The sequence below is a fragment of the Rhinolophus ferrumequinum genome, chromosome 2, assembly GCF_004115265.2.
Source record: "Rhinolophus ferrumequinum isolate MPI-CBG mRhiFer1 chromosome 2, mRhiFer1_v1.p, whole genome shotgun sequence".
In the NCBI taxonomy this organism is placed as follows: Eukaryota; Metazoa; Chordata; class Mammalia; order Chiroptera; family Rhinolophidae; genus Rhinolophus; species Rhinolophus ferrumequinum.
In genome coordinates, this window is record NC_046285.1 from 7,225,083 (window position 1) to 7,242,715 (window position 17,633).

Here is a 17,633-nt window from a genome sequence, read left to right on the forward strand (position 1 = left end):
GGAGTAGGGGAAATGGGGAGATATTGGTTTAAATATATATATATATATATATATATATATACATTTATTTAATAATTTTGCAATTAAAAATATCAAACTTAAAAAAAAATGTTTGTGAGTAATGGATCAACATTTTCATAAAGCCATATGTAATGGTCTGAATGTTTGAGCCTCCCCAGAGTTTATATGTTAAAATCTTACATCCAATGTGATGATAATAGGAAGTAGGGCTGTTGGGCAGTGCTTAGGTCAAAGAAATACAGACTTCATGAGTGGGATTCGTGCTCTTATAAAATAGACCCCACAGGAATCTCTCACTCCTTTCACTACGTGAGGACACAGTGAAAAGATGCCGTCTATAAACCAGAAAGCAGGCTTTCATTACCAAATCTACCAGCGCCTTGATCTTGGACTTCTCAGCCTCCAGAACTGTAAAAATAAATTTTTGGTTTTTTATAAGCCAAGAAAAATATTTACAAATATTTTATCATAAAGTCCACTTACTATTTATTTAATGAAATATTAATAAATATTTTAATTAATCAACTAATCAAATAAGTTGTATTTATATAATAAAATAAAAGGGTTGGATTAGAGCTGAGAATACTTGATTTTGAATTTATGTATTGCCCCTTGGTACAGTGTTTGAGGACAGGCTTTATATTTCTTGAACCTTAAATACTGTGAACAATAAATAATTAAAATTTGAATGAGATGCCATATGAAAACACCAGCTTATAGTGTTTAGTCAACTAGTGGCATTTAAGGAAGTTTTAATGGTACTATTTTTAAATGGACTCAGAAAATATGTCAGAATTATTTCATTGTGGGGTTTCAGCTTTTTATGTCTCTCCCACAAAATGTGTATTCCTAAAGCTAATTCATCTATGAAGCTATATACAAATAATTTGAGCTGAGTTATGTAAGCATAAGAGGCAACAAAAATTCTCCCAAACAAAAATTAAATGAGAGCATGTTTTTCTTAAATCTTTTTATTCTCTCCTAAGTAAATTTATACTGTATCTATTGATAATAATATTCTAATAAAGTTTTGAACAAGGACCTTAACATGAAAATATAATTTATCCTATATTTTATCCTATTTAATGGGTATGTGCCAGTTTCTTCGGGCTGCCATAACAAAGCACCACAAAGTAGGAGGCTTACAAAAACAGAAACTTATTCTCTCACAGTTCTAGAGGCTAGAAGCCCAAAATCGAGGTGTCTGTCAGCAGGGCTGTGTTCCTGCTGTGACTGGGTAGAGTACTTTCTTACCTCTTCCTAGCTTCTGGTGGTAACCATCAGTGCTTGATAGTTGTTGGCTTGGACCTGCATCACTTCAGTTTCTGCCTCTGTTGTAACATGGAATTCTCCTCCTGTGTCTGTGTGTTTTCCTAGAAGTCCACCATTATATTGGATTAGGGTTCACCCTTATAAACCTCATCTTAATTTAATTACATCTGCAAATATATTATTTCCAAATAAAGTCATGTTCTCGAGTACCAGATGTTAGGATCTTAATATATCTTTTCAGGGATGCCATTAAACCCTTCAGAGGCACCTATTATATCACAGGCAATGTTCAAGGCATTGAGGACACAACAGCAAAAAACACAGACAGGAAGTCTTGTAATAATGGAAATCGCATCTACCTTTGATTTGGGAAAAGAATGGCTCCATGTAAACCCAGGAGTTCCTCCTTGTGTAATTTCTCTATCCCAGGAATTGTGTTAAATCTTTCTATTTGTTTGGGGAAAATTGACTTCTTTTCTTTTTTTCTTTTTCGAATTGACATCTTTTCTATACTGAGTCTTTTTCCAATGTGACTCAGTATGTGTAAATACATTATGTCTATCTATTTATTTAGATACATTTAGATTTTTTAAAAAATTGATTCATCAGCATTGTGTATTTTTCAGCATAAAAGTTCTGTACATGCTTTGATAGATTAATACCTAAGTATTTAATTACTTTGAGTTGTTGTATATGGTATTCCATTTCTAATTTTGACCTCCATGTGTTCATTGCTAGTGTATAAAAATGCATGTGACTTTTACTTGTATATCTTGTGTCCTGGGAACTTGTAGAACTCACTTATAAAGTTTAAAAGGTTTTTTTGTTGTTTTTTTTTTGTGTGTGTGTGTGTTTTTTTGTAGACTCCTTGGAAATGTCTACATAGGTAATCATGTCCTCTACAAATAGGGATCATTTTGTTTCTTTCTTTCAGATTTGTATGTTATTCTCCTATTAGACTGACTGGAACTTCTACTAGTACTATGTTGAATAAGACTGGTGAAAAAGTACATCGAATTTCCTTTCAGGACTTTTTTAGCTGTGTCCCACAAACTTTGATATGTTGTATTTTCATTTTCATTTACTTTAATGTATTTTTTATATTTCCCTTGAACCCTTTTCTTCAATTCATGGACTACTTAGAATTGTTTTGTTTAGTTTCCAAGCGTTTAGTGACTTTTTTCCTGTTATCTTTGTGTTAATGGTTTTTAGTTTAACCCCATTGTAGTCGGAGAATGGACTCTATGATTTCAATACTTTTAGACCTTTTGGAGTTTGTTCTATTTCTCTCCTTTCCTATCATATAAAATATAGCTCTTGATACGTCAGTATATCAAATATACTTTTTTCTTTTTTAACTTATTGCTGTAGTGGTTGCCCTACAGTTTACATATGCATTTCAATTAATCCAAGTTCACCTTCCAATAACATTATACTGCTTCATAGATAGTACAACTACCAAATAGCAGAGTATTCCCGGTTCCTCACTCTCATTCTTTATACCATTTCTATCATTCATTTCTGTTATCCATAGTTATAATAACTGAATACTCTGTTGCTATTATTACTTTGAAAAAAATTATGTTAGATAAATTAAGAACAAGGAAAAAAGATGATTTTATTTATCTTTATTCCTTTTCTGATGCTCTTCCTTTCTTTATGTAGATCCAAGTTTCTGACCTATATCACTTTTCTGCTCTCTGAAGAACTTCTTTTAGCATTTCTGGCAAGTTACATTTACTAGTAGAAAATTCCCTCAATTTTTATTTGCCTAAGAAAATTTTTATTTCTCCATCACTTTTGAAGGATAATTTTACTGGATGCAAAATCCTAAGTTGGTGCTTTTTTGCTTTTCTTTGAACCTTAAATATTTTGATTTCATTTTTTACTTTCATGGTTTCTGAAGAGCGGTCTGATATAACTTTTACCATTGTTGCTCTATAGGTAAGGTGATTTTTTCTTCTGGATTTTTTCAATATTTTCTTTTTGTCTATAATTTTCTTCAGTTTGAATAGAATCTGTGTAGCTCTTTGTTTATTGTTAGTATTTTTTCTGCTTGATGTTCTTTGAGTTTTTTTATTTGTGATTTGGTGTCCATCATTAAATTTGAAAATTTCTCAGCCATTATTACTTCAAACATTTCTCTATCTCTTTCTTTCTTCCTTTCTTTCATCCTGTCTTTCTCTTTTGTCTCTTTATCTTCTTCTCATTCTCCTTCTGGTATTTATATTAGGTTTATGTTACACCTACGTAATTGTCCTATAGTTTTTGGACAGTTTGTTTTATCTTTTTCTCTTAATATTGTAGTTTTAGAAATTTCTATTGATGTTTCTTCAAACGCACTGATTTTTACCTTGCCTTTGTCTAGTCTATTGATTAGACCATCAAAAGCATTCTTCATTTCTTTTATAGTGTTTTTTTTTTTTTTAGGCATTTCCTTTTTGTTCTTTCTTAGAGTTTTCATCTCTGTTTACATTTCCCATTTGTTCTTGCATATAATAGACTATTGCATATAATTGGCTGTTACATGGAACTGATAATGTCCACTTTTTCTATGAGAGCACTTAGCATATTAATTATAGTTGTCTTGAATTTTCAGTCTAATAATTCCAACATCTCTGCCATCTCTGAGTCAGTGCTGATGCTTGTCTCTCTCTTTAAACTGCATTCATTCTTTTTTAGTATATAGTTTTTGTTGAAAGCTGGACATGATGTACTGGTTAAAAGAAACTTTGATAAATAGGTCTTTTGTATGAAGTTTTATATTTATCTGTATGAGAGTTAGACTATGTATATTATTCACTATAGCTGTGGGTGCTAGAGGCAATAATTTTTCTAGTGCCCTCATCTTCTTCTCTCCTATTGTCTTTGGTTTTTCTCAGATATGTTTCTAAACATGTTTAAAATGACTTATGGTACTTTGTGGCTAGCCTTTCCACTCTGAGTTATCATGTGATCAGTAGAAGTTTTTTACTTTAATGTAGCTTACTCACTGTTTTTCTTTATGGTTAGTGCTTGTTGTATCCTGTTTAAATATTCCTACTGTAGGTTCATGATGGGTGTCACGCAGGGCATCAGGCAGGGTCTCTGGTCCCACTCCCCACATAAGAACACAGGATATGGTGAGGCCAAAAAGGAACACCCACGGAGCCATAGATAGGGGAGTCACACCAATGTAGTCTCGCTGGTGACTGGGTTGGAGACACAGGAGGCAGGAACCACACTATCTGCAACCTGCCATCCACTTCTCGGCAATCTGCAATCCACACTCCACCGCTTGCTAGCTCAGCCACCATCTTCTTGCTAGCCCTCATTTTCTGCTAACAAAGCCATGGCAGTTATATTAGTGGCCAATGGCTCACTGGTTACAGCTGACGGCCAACCAGCCACAGCTGATGGCCATCTACTACCTGAGCCAGCACCCCTCCATGTGAGGCCAAGAGCCTGGAAACTGCTCTCTGGGGCTCTGTCCCCAAAATGGGTTACTCCTATATTCTCTTTTGAGTACTTTATTATTTTTTTCCATTTATATTTAGTTCCACTAACTGCCAAAAATTGCGTTCTGTGTATGGTATGAGATAATAGTCAAATTTTACATTATCTTTATGTAGGTAAACAATTTCTATAATATATTTTCCAAAATGACATACTCTGAGAGTGAAAATGTATGTAATAAACAGTTATGTTTAATAAAGAGGCAACCAAAAGAGAAGATTTTTGCAAACAATGCCTCCGATAAGGGGCTAATATACAAAATATATAAGGAACTCATACAACTAAACAACAACAGTAAAAAAAATCCAGTTAAAAAATGGGCAGAGGACCCAACTAGACATTTCTCCAAAGAGGACACACAAATGGCCAATAGACATATAAAAAGATGCTCAACATCACTAATTATCAGAAAAATGCAAATATAAAACACAATGAGATATCACCTCACACCAGTTAGAATAGCTATCATCAACAATACAAATAGTAACAAGTGTTGGAGAGTCTGTGGAGGAAAAGGAACCCTCATATACTGTTGGTGGGAATGCAGACTGGTGCAGCCACTGTGGAAGGCAGTGTGGAGGTTCCTCAAAAAATTAAGCATAGAATTACCATATGACCCAGCAATGCCTCTCCTGGGTATCTACCCAAAAAATCTGAAAACATTTATCTGTAAAGGTATATGTGCTCCAATGTTCATTGCAGCTTTATTTACGGTTACCAAGACATGGAAACAACCAAAGTGTCCTTCAATAGATGATTGAGTAAAAAAGTTGTAGTATATACACAATGGAATACTATTCTGCTATAAGAAAAGATGAAATAGTGCCATTTGCAACAACATGGATGGATCTTGAGATTATTATGCTAAGTGAAATAAGCCAGACAGAAAAAGTCGAAAACTATATGATTTCACTGATATGTAGTATATAAAACTGAAAACAACGAAAGAACAAGACAAACAAATGAAGAAACAAAAACTCATAGATAGACAATAGTTTAGTGGTTACCAGAGGGTAAGGTGGGAACGGGGTGGTAGATGAGGGTAAAGGGGATCAAATATATGGTGATACAAAGACTCTGGGTGGTGAACACACAATGTGATATATATAGGTGATGTACTACAGAATTGTACACCTGAAATCTATGTAACTTTACTAATAATTGTCACCTCAATATATTTTAATTCAAGAAAAAAACAAATAATTACATTGGATCAAAATCATCCCCACACCATACTTTGAAAATGTTTACTTTTCCCATTGCTTACAGCACCACATTAGTGTTTGGGATTAGAAATCATTTAGTTTGCAGTGGGGTCAACTGTTGGTGGGCCTCTTACCAGGGGCTCATGAATCCTGTCTGGGAGTGTCTCTAGGACTTTTTTCAGAAGGGCTGGTTTGGGAACAAAAGTCTGCCTCAGGGTCAGCAGCTGGGTCCATAGAGAGAGGTCCTGTACCCAGGTGTGTGGACAGTATGGTTCCTGCCCGGTCACTGGGTGGGTCCCTGGGCCGGCAGTACTGGCTCTGGACCATAGCTGAAAAGGACTTAAACCAAGTCCCAGGATGGTTCAGGACTAACAGCTGGGACCAAAGTCCACAGACCTGTCTCTAGAGGCACAAATGGGCATGTCTCCCACCAGATCCCTAGGTGGGCAGGACTGTCCCCTGACCACAGCTGGGAGGTTCATGAAGCCAAGTTATAGGACAGTTTCATGATTCACACTCAGACCAAAGTTTGAGGGCTTGCCTCCGAGGACATGTTTGGAGCTTTTCCTGGTGGGTTTCTGGGTGGGCAGAACTTCTCACGGACCATAGTTGGGAGAGGCTAGAGCTGAGTCACAGGGCTGTTTCAGGATCTGCTTTCAGACTAAGTTGGTTGGCTTGTTTCTGGTGGCACCAGCAGGCCTGTCTCCCAGGATATCGCGGGGCTGGCGGGACTGCTCATCAACTGTGGCTGGGAGGAACTGGAGTCCAGTGACTGGGCCATTTCAGAATCTAAAATTAGACTAAATTTGGTGGGTTTGTCTCCAGGGGCTTCTACATCACAACTGAATGGAGCTGGAACTGGGTCATGGAGCTACTTCGGGGTCCATAGTCTGGGCCAAAGACTGGGTCTATTGCCTGAGGCGTGGTAGGCATGACTCCTCCTGGGTCCCTTGGCCTATGCTGCTGGTGGCAGCACCAAAACCAAATAGAGTTGTAGCCAAGTTCACAAGCAGAAGAGTTGTTTCCTGGTGTGTAAATAGGCCCACAGTCACCAATCAGCCACTTGGGCACAGGCCTGCCTTCCCCAAAGGACCCTCCTTGGTCTTGGACTCCACTGGGTTTCACAGTCTCCTACCTGCATCCCAAAGCTCTCACAAAAACACACTTTTTTTTCTGTGAATGGCTGACAAATTATTGTTGTTGAGGGAGCCTGTGAGTGAGAGACCTTTTATTCCATCATCTTGCTGACATCACTCCCCCTGGAGGAAACTTAAATGCATATTACTAAGTGAAAGAAGCAGATCAGAAAAGCTGTATATGATTCCAACTGTGTGACATTCTGGAAATGGCAAAACTATGGAGGTAGTTAAAATATCAAGGGTTAAAAACATCAGGGGTAAGGGGTGGGAGAGATGAATAACACAGAGGATTTTTAGGACAGTGAAACTATCATAATGGTGAATATATGTCATTATACCTTTGTCCAAACCTATGGACTGTACAACACAAGGAATGAACCCTAATGCAAACTATAGATTCTGGACGATAATGATGTGCCCATGTAGGTTCATCAATTGTAATAAATGCACCACTCTGAAGGGGGAAGATGGTAATGGGATAGGCTATGAATTTTTGTGGGCAAGAAGTATATGGAAACTCTGTATTTTGAGTTTAGGTTCATTCTATGAATACAAAACTTCTCTAAAAATAAAGTCAATAGAAATGATCTAGTCCAAAAGTTTATATGAAATGATTCTTGTGCATTTTCAAGGTGGTAATATACTGAAAATTATGAATAATATAAATTTCCCAATATTTTGCCACCTTTATATATATATATTTTTTTTTTCAACAAAGCCTAACTAGATGTTGGAAAACTGGTATCTTAACAGATTAATGAATTCAGATTTCTTTTTTTAGTTTCCCGTCCTTTTACTGAACAATAGCTTTTCAGGAGATTAACTTTGTTTTCCTGGGCAAGAATCAAATTATTAATCAATAAAAAGTGTAACTCTGGTTCTTAATATTTGCGTAAGTTCTTTTTTCTTTTTTTCTTTCTTTGTTTTCAAGAGGAGTCTGTGCCTTTACTGCCTGGAAGGCTACTTGAGAGGAACGAAGCGGGAGGAGTGGGGGGCCCAGAGACCAGGCCGGCCGCGCTTCACGGGCTTGTAGGGTATGAAGACCTCGCCCAGGTAGTGGCCGATCATCTCAGGCCTGATCTCCACCTGGTTGAGCTACACGCCCACCACGCCCCCACCATCTCCGGCAGGATGATCCTGTCCCGCAGATGCGTCTTCACGCCTCCGGCTTCTCCGTGGGCGGGGCCTCCTTGGCCTTGCGCACGCGCTGCAGCCAGCCTCCGCAGGCTCCTGTTCAGCCGCCGCCGCCGTGCACTGTGCAGCTGCGTCAGCTGCTCGCAGGACACGTCCAGCGGCTGGTCGCGGTCCACGCCGCGGGCGGTGAGCTTGCGAAAGGTCCGCTGCTTCTTCTGCTCCACTTCCGCCATCTTGCGAGTTCTTCAGAAAAGGCTTAAGTTCTTTACTTTTATAAGTAATTCAATTAGTTACAAACTTCAGAAAACATTCCATAATAATAGCTATGATAGTGGGGGGTTTTTGTCCTTTAATGGAAATGCCTTCATACTTCTTAATATTTCATTTAATTTTTATGTTTATTCACATGTAATTGTGCATCACATATTTTTGAACTACCTTCCTTATATGTTACCACTTTAGAACACAAATGATGAAGTTTTAATTTGTAAAATAACCTCTCAAAGAGTTTAAATAGACAAAACCTTTTGGTCTTTGACCGTTTCAAAGAACTCAGTAGTAAAACATTGTGTCCAGTGCCTTATGGTGGGTTTTTGTTTGTCTGTTTGTTCGGTTAATTCCACCTACCAAGGCTTTTAAAAAACGTCTCTTACGGAAGACTTAGGATATCTATATTGTGCTACAAATATGGTCCACTTTACCACAATCTCACATCTCCTTGGTGTGGGCCTGGTATTTCCCCAAAGGGATGCTGACTCTGCTGGGATGGGGAAGTGCCTCTTTCCTAGACCACAGGAAGTTCCATTTGCTGTCCTCTTCCTGGTGATGCGGTCTCACTGCTGTTGCATCACTACATGTTTTGCTTGATGCCAAAAGCTGGAGGCAGTAAAAACTAAGTCAGTAATATTGCACAAAATATAAAAGTCAGGTAAGAACTTAAGGGACCCACAACCAAAACGAGGAAATGTGGTAAAGGGAGCATTGACAGGCTAGACTAGAAATTGATTGGTTGCAAAGGAACACTCATGTTGTAACTGACATGTTTATTTAATTTACTCTCACACTCCATAATTCTGGTGTTGGGGCACCTAATAAATGTTTGTCTGTACTGGCTTTGCAGCGTGTAGTCATATTTCAGAAGCTATAATTTGGTAAGCAGTACATCTGAATAAACTTAATCATGACCTCTGTTTTATTGTGTAATAAGAGCAGTGACCGAATTGTGTCGACAATTCTTACAAGGCTGGTATTTACAATAAAAGTGTCCTTTGTTTCTATTTCCCTCTCCTCTCTAAAGCATATTTTTGACTACCAATAAAAGGAACCTAAAAACTGGGGGCAGAGGCACTTCAAAAACTGCCACATGAGCCTTCAACGGTTAGTCAGACGGAGCCCATAACAGGATCTTCCCCAGTTTTGCAAAATCTGAAAGAGACTGGTTGTTGAATGGAAAGAATCTCTGTAAGTCAAGTCCTGAGGGCTAAGGTCATTGTGAATGAGGGTAAATCTCAAGGGAATTACCTCTGTTTAGGTGACAATGTGGGTTATCTCAGCTCCCAAATCTCTACTTCAACATCGGAATGCAGCTGGTGAACCAGAAGAGACAAAGACCCATTCATGGGTGCCACACATGCATAGCTGCATATGCTGCTTCACATTGGTTTAAGGACATTAAGCATGTTTACCATCTCAAGCTAATTGATATTTACCTGAATGCAAACCAGATTTTATTAACTCCTACACTACTCTACATATTCCCTTCAACCGTAGCCCATTCTATAATTAAGTGGACTGCTAATAAGGCTGACAATGATAACAAATATGGCTTGCAAAGGGCAATTTTGAATAATGGAAACTTATTCTGTGACCAGAAGTCCCAGGAATTCACATAGTCAAGTGAGGGTTCTGATTTGCCTAACTGGGAAATGACTGATTATAAAGAAGGCCATGTCAATAAATTCTTACCAAACTAATAAATAAGGAAGTAAAAGTTCATCCTTATCTTCATCCAATTAGGATAGATTTATTTTATTTTAGCTAACGTTTTGATATGATAATTGTAGCAAGAAGATAAATAACACACCAGTCAGGGGAATCATTTTAGGGAAGCAGTTATTTTCTTAACTAGCAAAATATTTCTGGAGTCTTTGCTGGTTATATCCGGAGCAAATTTAACAAAGATCATGTTTATTAAAAGTCCCTTTGGTTTATCGCAGATTACTTTTCAAGATCTAGTACTTTACTCTCCTTATTATTTCCTCTTCACCATGTTTTCCCTCATTTTAAATTCTCCATTGAGACTGCTTACCAACTCGATTATCCCCAAACTCTCACTTTAAGTTAAAAAAATAGTATATTCAATAACCCTAGAACAAATATAATTTATAAAAATAATAATTTGCAGTGCCAGCTCTTCGGAGGGATGTTTTTTTTTTCCCTCCTCTGTGAATGTGTCTAATGAGAGAATGTGTATGTATCAGGAGGGGAATAGACCATTTGGGTTCCCAGATTGCTTGTCCTATTTAGCATTATTATTTTTTTTTAAAGTTGCAATTAGTATTAGCCTTAAGAAATGAATGAAAATTGGCGATGAATGAAAAAGTTAATAGATGTTAGTATTGTAATTAGCAAGGGTCTGATCTTGCAAGAGTGGTTTTACAACTGCACTCTTTGGAGGGCTTGCAAGTCTCCAGCCTGTCTGCCTGGAGCTTTGCACCACATGTGAGGGAAGGGTTTCAGTGGAGAAAGAATGAATTGCCCTCCTCTGCCACCCTGTGATAATGGGAACCCAAGGAAACGATATGAAGTTTGAGCCTCATTCACCCTCACAGACATAGTCCGCCTTTTTACCAGACAAGTGAGAACAGAACACAATAGAAGTTTAAATGGGCCGTGGGAGCAGACATAATGTAATTGAGATGATGTTTTTATCTCAGTACAAAAAAAATGGAGCTGTTAGATGTGAGAAAAGAAGCATCTAAATATGTTGCTGGAAAAGAGTGATCCCTTTACATGAAGAAGTAGCAATTCCTTTTGTGCAATTTTTCTACCATTTGTCCAGAGGTCATCTTTTTCCTTGGGTTCGTCCTTTGTCTGAGTGGCACAGAAAACAACCTAAGTTTGCAGTAAAATGTACTGGAAAAGAAGTCTAGAGAAAAACATAAAAGGACTGAGAATAAAAAATGTAATTAATACTTGTTTCGATATAAATTCAAGTATAAAACTTTACAATTGGTAAATATATTTAAAGCTAACAACACTCGGTGATGGTAATGGTGTCAGGAAATGACATCTCTCATACATTGCTTGTGGGCATGGAAATTTTTAAAATGTTCGTGGTGGGCCATTTGGCAGGGCTATAAAGTATTACAGAGGAGAATGCTATTTGACCTTGTAATTACTGTTCAAAATAATCTACCATGAAGAAACAGACAACTAAAGTAATGTATGTAAAATGTATGGATGTTCGTTTCAATATTGCCTAGAATTATTAAAAAAAAAAAAGAACCAAACAAAATAAGGTATAGGCTAAATGAATTATGGTGCACTGATACACTGGGATACTATAAACTATTTTTAATAAAAGAGTTTAAATACAAGGGAAAAATAAAATCATAGAGGAAGGAAGACATTCTAATTAAATCACAAAGTAATTATGAGTATATTAAAATTAAATTTTTTTGCCTACAGAAGTGTAAATGGCCAACATCTATAAACAAATGGTAATCCGGGGAAGACACATATGACATTCAACAATTTTGATTTACTTAGTATGTAAAGAGAGCCTGTGAATCAATACAAAACCATCAACACCGAATAGTAAAATGAGAAATGTTCATAAACAGCCAAATTCAGATTTAAAAAATGCAAGTAGTCAGTAAGGGCTCCCAACCTTATAATTTTAAAATTTTAGTTAAAGCAACAATGAAGTACTACTCTTTCACCTATCATATTGGTGGAGATTAAAAAAAAAATAGTAGTTTACAACTTTGGTGAGGGAGAAAAAAACAAGAGGCTTCATTTCACTTTTCTAGAAACAGAAAATGGTAACACATTTGGAAATCCATATGGTAAGAGCTGTAAAAAATTGAAATGTATCTATATTTTCACCCCACAATTGCATTTCTAGGTATTTATTTATCTTGCAGAAATACTAGCATATATGTTACATTTATAAGGAAGAATATCTACTGAAACATTGTCAGAAAAGCTAAAGATCAAAAATAAGCTAACAGTATACTTAAGCAAATTGTAGTACCACCTCTCGATTGTGATACTATGTGGCTAAAAGAATGAAGTAGGTCTATATTGCTGATAGTTGACCCTTTGAAGGTCTGTAAATAAATGCATTACTAATGGAAAAAGTGTCCAAACTTGGTCTTTGGTATGTTTTCATTTGTGTAGAGATCTGGAAAGATACACAAGGAAAAGAGCTTGTGATGGGAAGATGATGAATTCTTCACTCCATACAACTTTGCTGTGTGTAATTTTTTTCTACCATAAGCATGAAAGCATTTTTCAATATAAACTTCTAGATTAATAATATATAAACACGTGGAAAAAATATACCTAATATGTTTATTTAGTGTTAAAAGCCATGTCTAAGGATAATCCTTTGTCCATAAAATACATATTTTGTTGTATATTATATTTTATCATATATAATATTGTTATATTTTACATATTATTGTATCCTTAGTTAAGCAAAGAAAAATTAAAACATATATCATAAATATTAATAATGATTAGCATCTCTAGTGGAGTTATTGGTGATTTTGTGTCTAAGCTCTGCCATTGTTAAATAGCCTGGTTTTCCTGGGCCAGGGATTTGTAGAGGTTCCTTTGGGCAGAGAGGTATCTTAGTAGTATCCCAGTTCATTGATTTTCATAATGCAAGTCTAACTTCTCAGTTCCCCCACATTCTATATCTCTGTGATACTTCATGGAACCCCGCTTTCCTTGTTTCTATAAACCAAACCCAGCCTAGGACTCCTGATGCTGGCAGTTCACCTCTCTCCCTGCTCCCGCTTTTCCAATAAGGGATATACATATTTCAACTTTGGTTATGTCCTTCATCTTGAGAAAGTATGAACATTTGCTTGTGCTTCTGAAATCTGTCATGACAACCCCTCTCAGATTCCTGTCTCTTCTGCTTTTTCTCTTCTCTTCTTCTTACTAATCAATCTCTTTAATCATGTTTTCAGATTTCCCCAAATTGACCTGAGGTCATGATTAGAATTGAAATAAACAAATACAAATAATAGCATTGACATAAAAACTGAGTAAGCTTTGATGCTCACCATTCATTCTTTTATAGCATAGGTTTGAAATTCATCTAAGGTAGCTGGATCATTGTTCAATGAATATATCTTAAGGATGACTACATGGATACTTTCTCAGACTCTGTATATTTAGGAATGTGTATAATGAGTTTTATTACCCCTCAAAATAAGACTGTGCATGATGGGTTTTATTTCCCCTCAAAATACAGTTGACTCTTTAATAACGTGGGTGGTAAGGGACACCCACCCTGGGCAGTGGAAAATCCACGTATAACTTTTGACTTTCCAAAACTTAACTACTAATAGATTACTGTTGACCAGAAACCTTACCGATAACATAAAGTTAATTATCACATATTTTGTATGTGATATGTATTATATACTATATTCTTGCAACAAAGTATGCTAAAGAAGATGTTATTAAGGAAATTAGAGAAAATACATTCATCATAGTTATTAAAGAAACCACACGTATAAGTGGACCCAACACAGTTCAAACCTGTGTTGTTCAAGGGTCAACCCTATGGAAGGCCATCTCTGTTGATTTCTTCAATTTAAGATAATAAAAGAGATGTTTCAGTTAAACTCAAGTTTTCTTTATTTATAAGCAACTGAATATATTACACGGTGACTCTGTTATTTTAAAAGATGGACAGATTAGAGTAATTACATTTAATATGATTCTATTGCTTCTGTAGCCACAGAAATCTATGAAAATTCTTCTTCAGTCTCCAGGACTTTTGCTGATTTTACCCTGGCTTTAGAATCTCTTGATTATATTGGTGGTGACATGGGCAGGAACCATCAAAATGCCTGTGTTCAAAATGTTATCCCACCTAACATTTATACATTTATTCAAATGAGGCTGCTAAACCTCAAAACATACATGTAACTTCTATGTAAAGTAACCTTGTCTTATGATAAATTTGACACCTATAAATGATTTATTTTTTTTCCAAACTATTGTAAGTTTTCCAATTTTAATAAGAAAACAAAAAAGTTAGTGAGGAACCTTGAAAATCACATTGTTGTCTGCACAAATTAATTTGTGATGAAAATGTCCAGAGGATTTCTTGGTTGACCCAATGACCTTACTTTGAAGTTAATTCTAAAAAATGATTCTTAAATTTTCTTAATTGCTGGAATTATTATTGAAGTAAACATATACCATCTCAAAATTATTCTCTTTACAAATAGCTGTTATGACAGTTTTCATGTTCAGATATGCATGTAAAAATCAATCTCCATAATTTAGTCACATCTCAGATAAAGTTATTTCATATTTATTGTATTAGATTCCTCCAGTTCATACAATATTCTCTCTTTCAGTGAAATGAATACATTTCTAGTTGCCTGAAAGAGTTATTCAGTTACAAAAAATGCTTGGCTTCTACCCAAAAAATAGTTTACACAGTGACACTTATGAGTGATAAAGTGATACGAAGAGGTACTTATATACTCACAAGAGCATACATCTGCTAATAACTGGAATTGCCCTCAGAGCCTGCAGCAACTTCTGGATGTTTTCAATAGTGCAAATTTTCATCGTTTTAGGGAAGACCTGATTTTTGATATACTCAGCTAAGAATTTGTTCAGTAGCATTGTATGATTTCCAAAACTCACAGAAAATCTAGTAAAGTAAAAGTAAATGTATTTTATACCAAATTCCACATGGTAACTTCATGACATTATTGAAAATGCAAATCAAGAAACCATAGACGTTTTAAAATATAGAGTAAATAATTCTTTGTGTTCAAATACATTTTCAAATCATGATGCAGTATTTTAAATGGGAGCCCAATAATTAAAAAAGCAATGACTTACCGGCATCTTGCCTATTAATATGTTTGAATGTCTTATGGCCACATAAACTGTAATCAGTCATAGTTAATACATAATTTAATAGAAAACCATTATAAAGTGTATATTCATGTTTACTTTAACTCCCTTTTACATTTTTTTGTTTACTAGGAAGTTACCTTTTACAGGTAAGCTATACCTATTAACTCCTACTTCTGAGATCTTCATTCTTTCATTATTACTTTTATTTTTTGAGATAACTCTAATCTGTTTCTCTCTACTGCATGTTGCCTTCCCATATTCAAGAATGTAGATTTATACTCTGTCCTGAAATAACTTTCACTTGACTCACAATCTTGAATAGCTATTGCCCTAATCTCTTTGGGGGTTATAGACAGGTAGAAAAGAGTCAACTTATTCTGAGTCTTGTATGTTCTACTAAATATTTCAGTCATTATTCTAAGAATAAAGTATTTAAGATAAGGAATGGATGTGGAAGTAGAATGATCAGATGGTTGGAGACATATTTAGAAACTAAAATTGCCAGGATTTAGTGATGGATTAGATATCAAATGACTCTTCAGTTTCTGGCTTAAAGAACTGGATGGATGGTATATCTGTTCCCTGAAACTGGGATTTTAAGTTATTTGGAGGAAAGATTCTAGAAGACACTATGACTTAGAAGTACTTTGGATACAAGTTGGAGGAGGTGTCAAATAGGTAGCTGAGTTTATAAGACTGAAGCTCAAAAGCAAAGTCTGGGATAGAGATGAACATTTGGGATTCATTTGGTTATAATCAAACTATAGACATGAATAAAATTTCCTGGAAAGAGATTAAAAGTGATGTGAAAATAGGGCTTAAGACCAAGTTTAGAATAATTACGCAGTGTATAATTAACATAGGAAGTTGTCTTCAATAAAGACTTACGAATAACCAGGGTTAAGAAAATGTAAATCAAGCCAAGGGAAGATAATTTTCTGAAGAAAATGTTGCCAAATCTGGATTAGAGTTAAAATCTTTTTTCTTCCATTAAATTTTGGAACATAAGAGATCTCTCCGGATCTCCGCCAGAGCCACTTTGGTGGAGTGATGGATCATCCAGTCCCTTATAGACTATGATACAAAAATTACATTCATGCGAATCAACAGTGATCTACTAGTCAAAATCAATTTTCTATCGTCAGTCTTATTTCTCCTTAAACTCTGTTGTTGATGCTGCTTATCCCTTCTCACTTGGTTATTATTTCTCTTAATGTCATAGCTAATTCTTACTCTTCCTTCCTTGGTTCTTTTCTAGTTCCTACCTACTGTTTGCTTCTCCATTTGGCTCTCTCTTCCACAAGTCTCTTTTCCAATTTTGCTTTTATTTGCAAAGACACCTTGAAGACCACAGTAATTGGTTAGTGTAATACTGTCACTGCAGGTGGGAAATATACAAGTGACAAGGGTAGCTAATCTGACTCTGATAATGTTCTTCTAAAAGTTTTTAATTTACTCACAGAAAATATATTTCTCATTGTATCTCTCATTAATTAACAATTTGTGGATAAAATTGTAGAATGTAAGTTGTTCCAATAAATATCTTAACAAGAGTCCAACTTTGAGAAAGCCCATAGCATTCTAATCAACCAAGTTTAGAACCACTGATTTAACCAAATTTTCCTTCAGATTTGCAATTATGTGATGACGACAAAGTTCAAAAAGAGATGTAATTTTGTATTTGAAAAGAATGTGAACAGAAATGTGATATTGAGCTCCTAATCTATGGCAGACATGCTAACCAGTGTTTTCTCATTTAATCTTCACAAACCTCTCTTTTTGATAAATTATATTATCTGTATTTTGTTTCAATTCAGGAAATTTTGACTGAATAATCACTTTTATTCAAGATTTAAAATGATAGAAATAGGATTGAAATTCAGTTCACTAAAACTTCTACTTATGTGCTTTTCTCACTATCATACCCAGTAGTGTTTTTCATAGTTGCACAATATTTCCAAACACAATAAAGTATAGGTGATTACATTCAGATCCTAATACTTTATTTAAAAATTGAAGTATAAAAGAATTTGCATGAGTAACAATTTTAAATAATTTTATTATATTTGGTAACCTTCTCATGTCTGCATATAGTTTGAAATGAAATGTATGGTTTGCTTTTGAGGACAGACAGCTAACCACAAGGTTCACTGAATTTCAAATACAGTGAAGTCATGCTTTAAACTTTGACTCTGAAATCACAATGCAAGTTATTCCATAAATAATCTCTCTAGCCAGAAAC

General features: G+C 35.5%; 1 pseudogene; it reads right to left on the reverse strand.

Moving 5' to 3' along the window:
• Nucleotides 1–8,092: 8,092 nt before the first annotated feature.
• Nucleotides 8,093–8,499, reverse strand: LOC117013345 (40S ribosomal protein S15-like; annotated as a pseudogene).
• Between the last annotated feature and the right edge of the window lie 9,134 nt (nucleotides 8,500–17,633).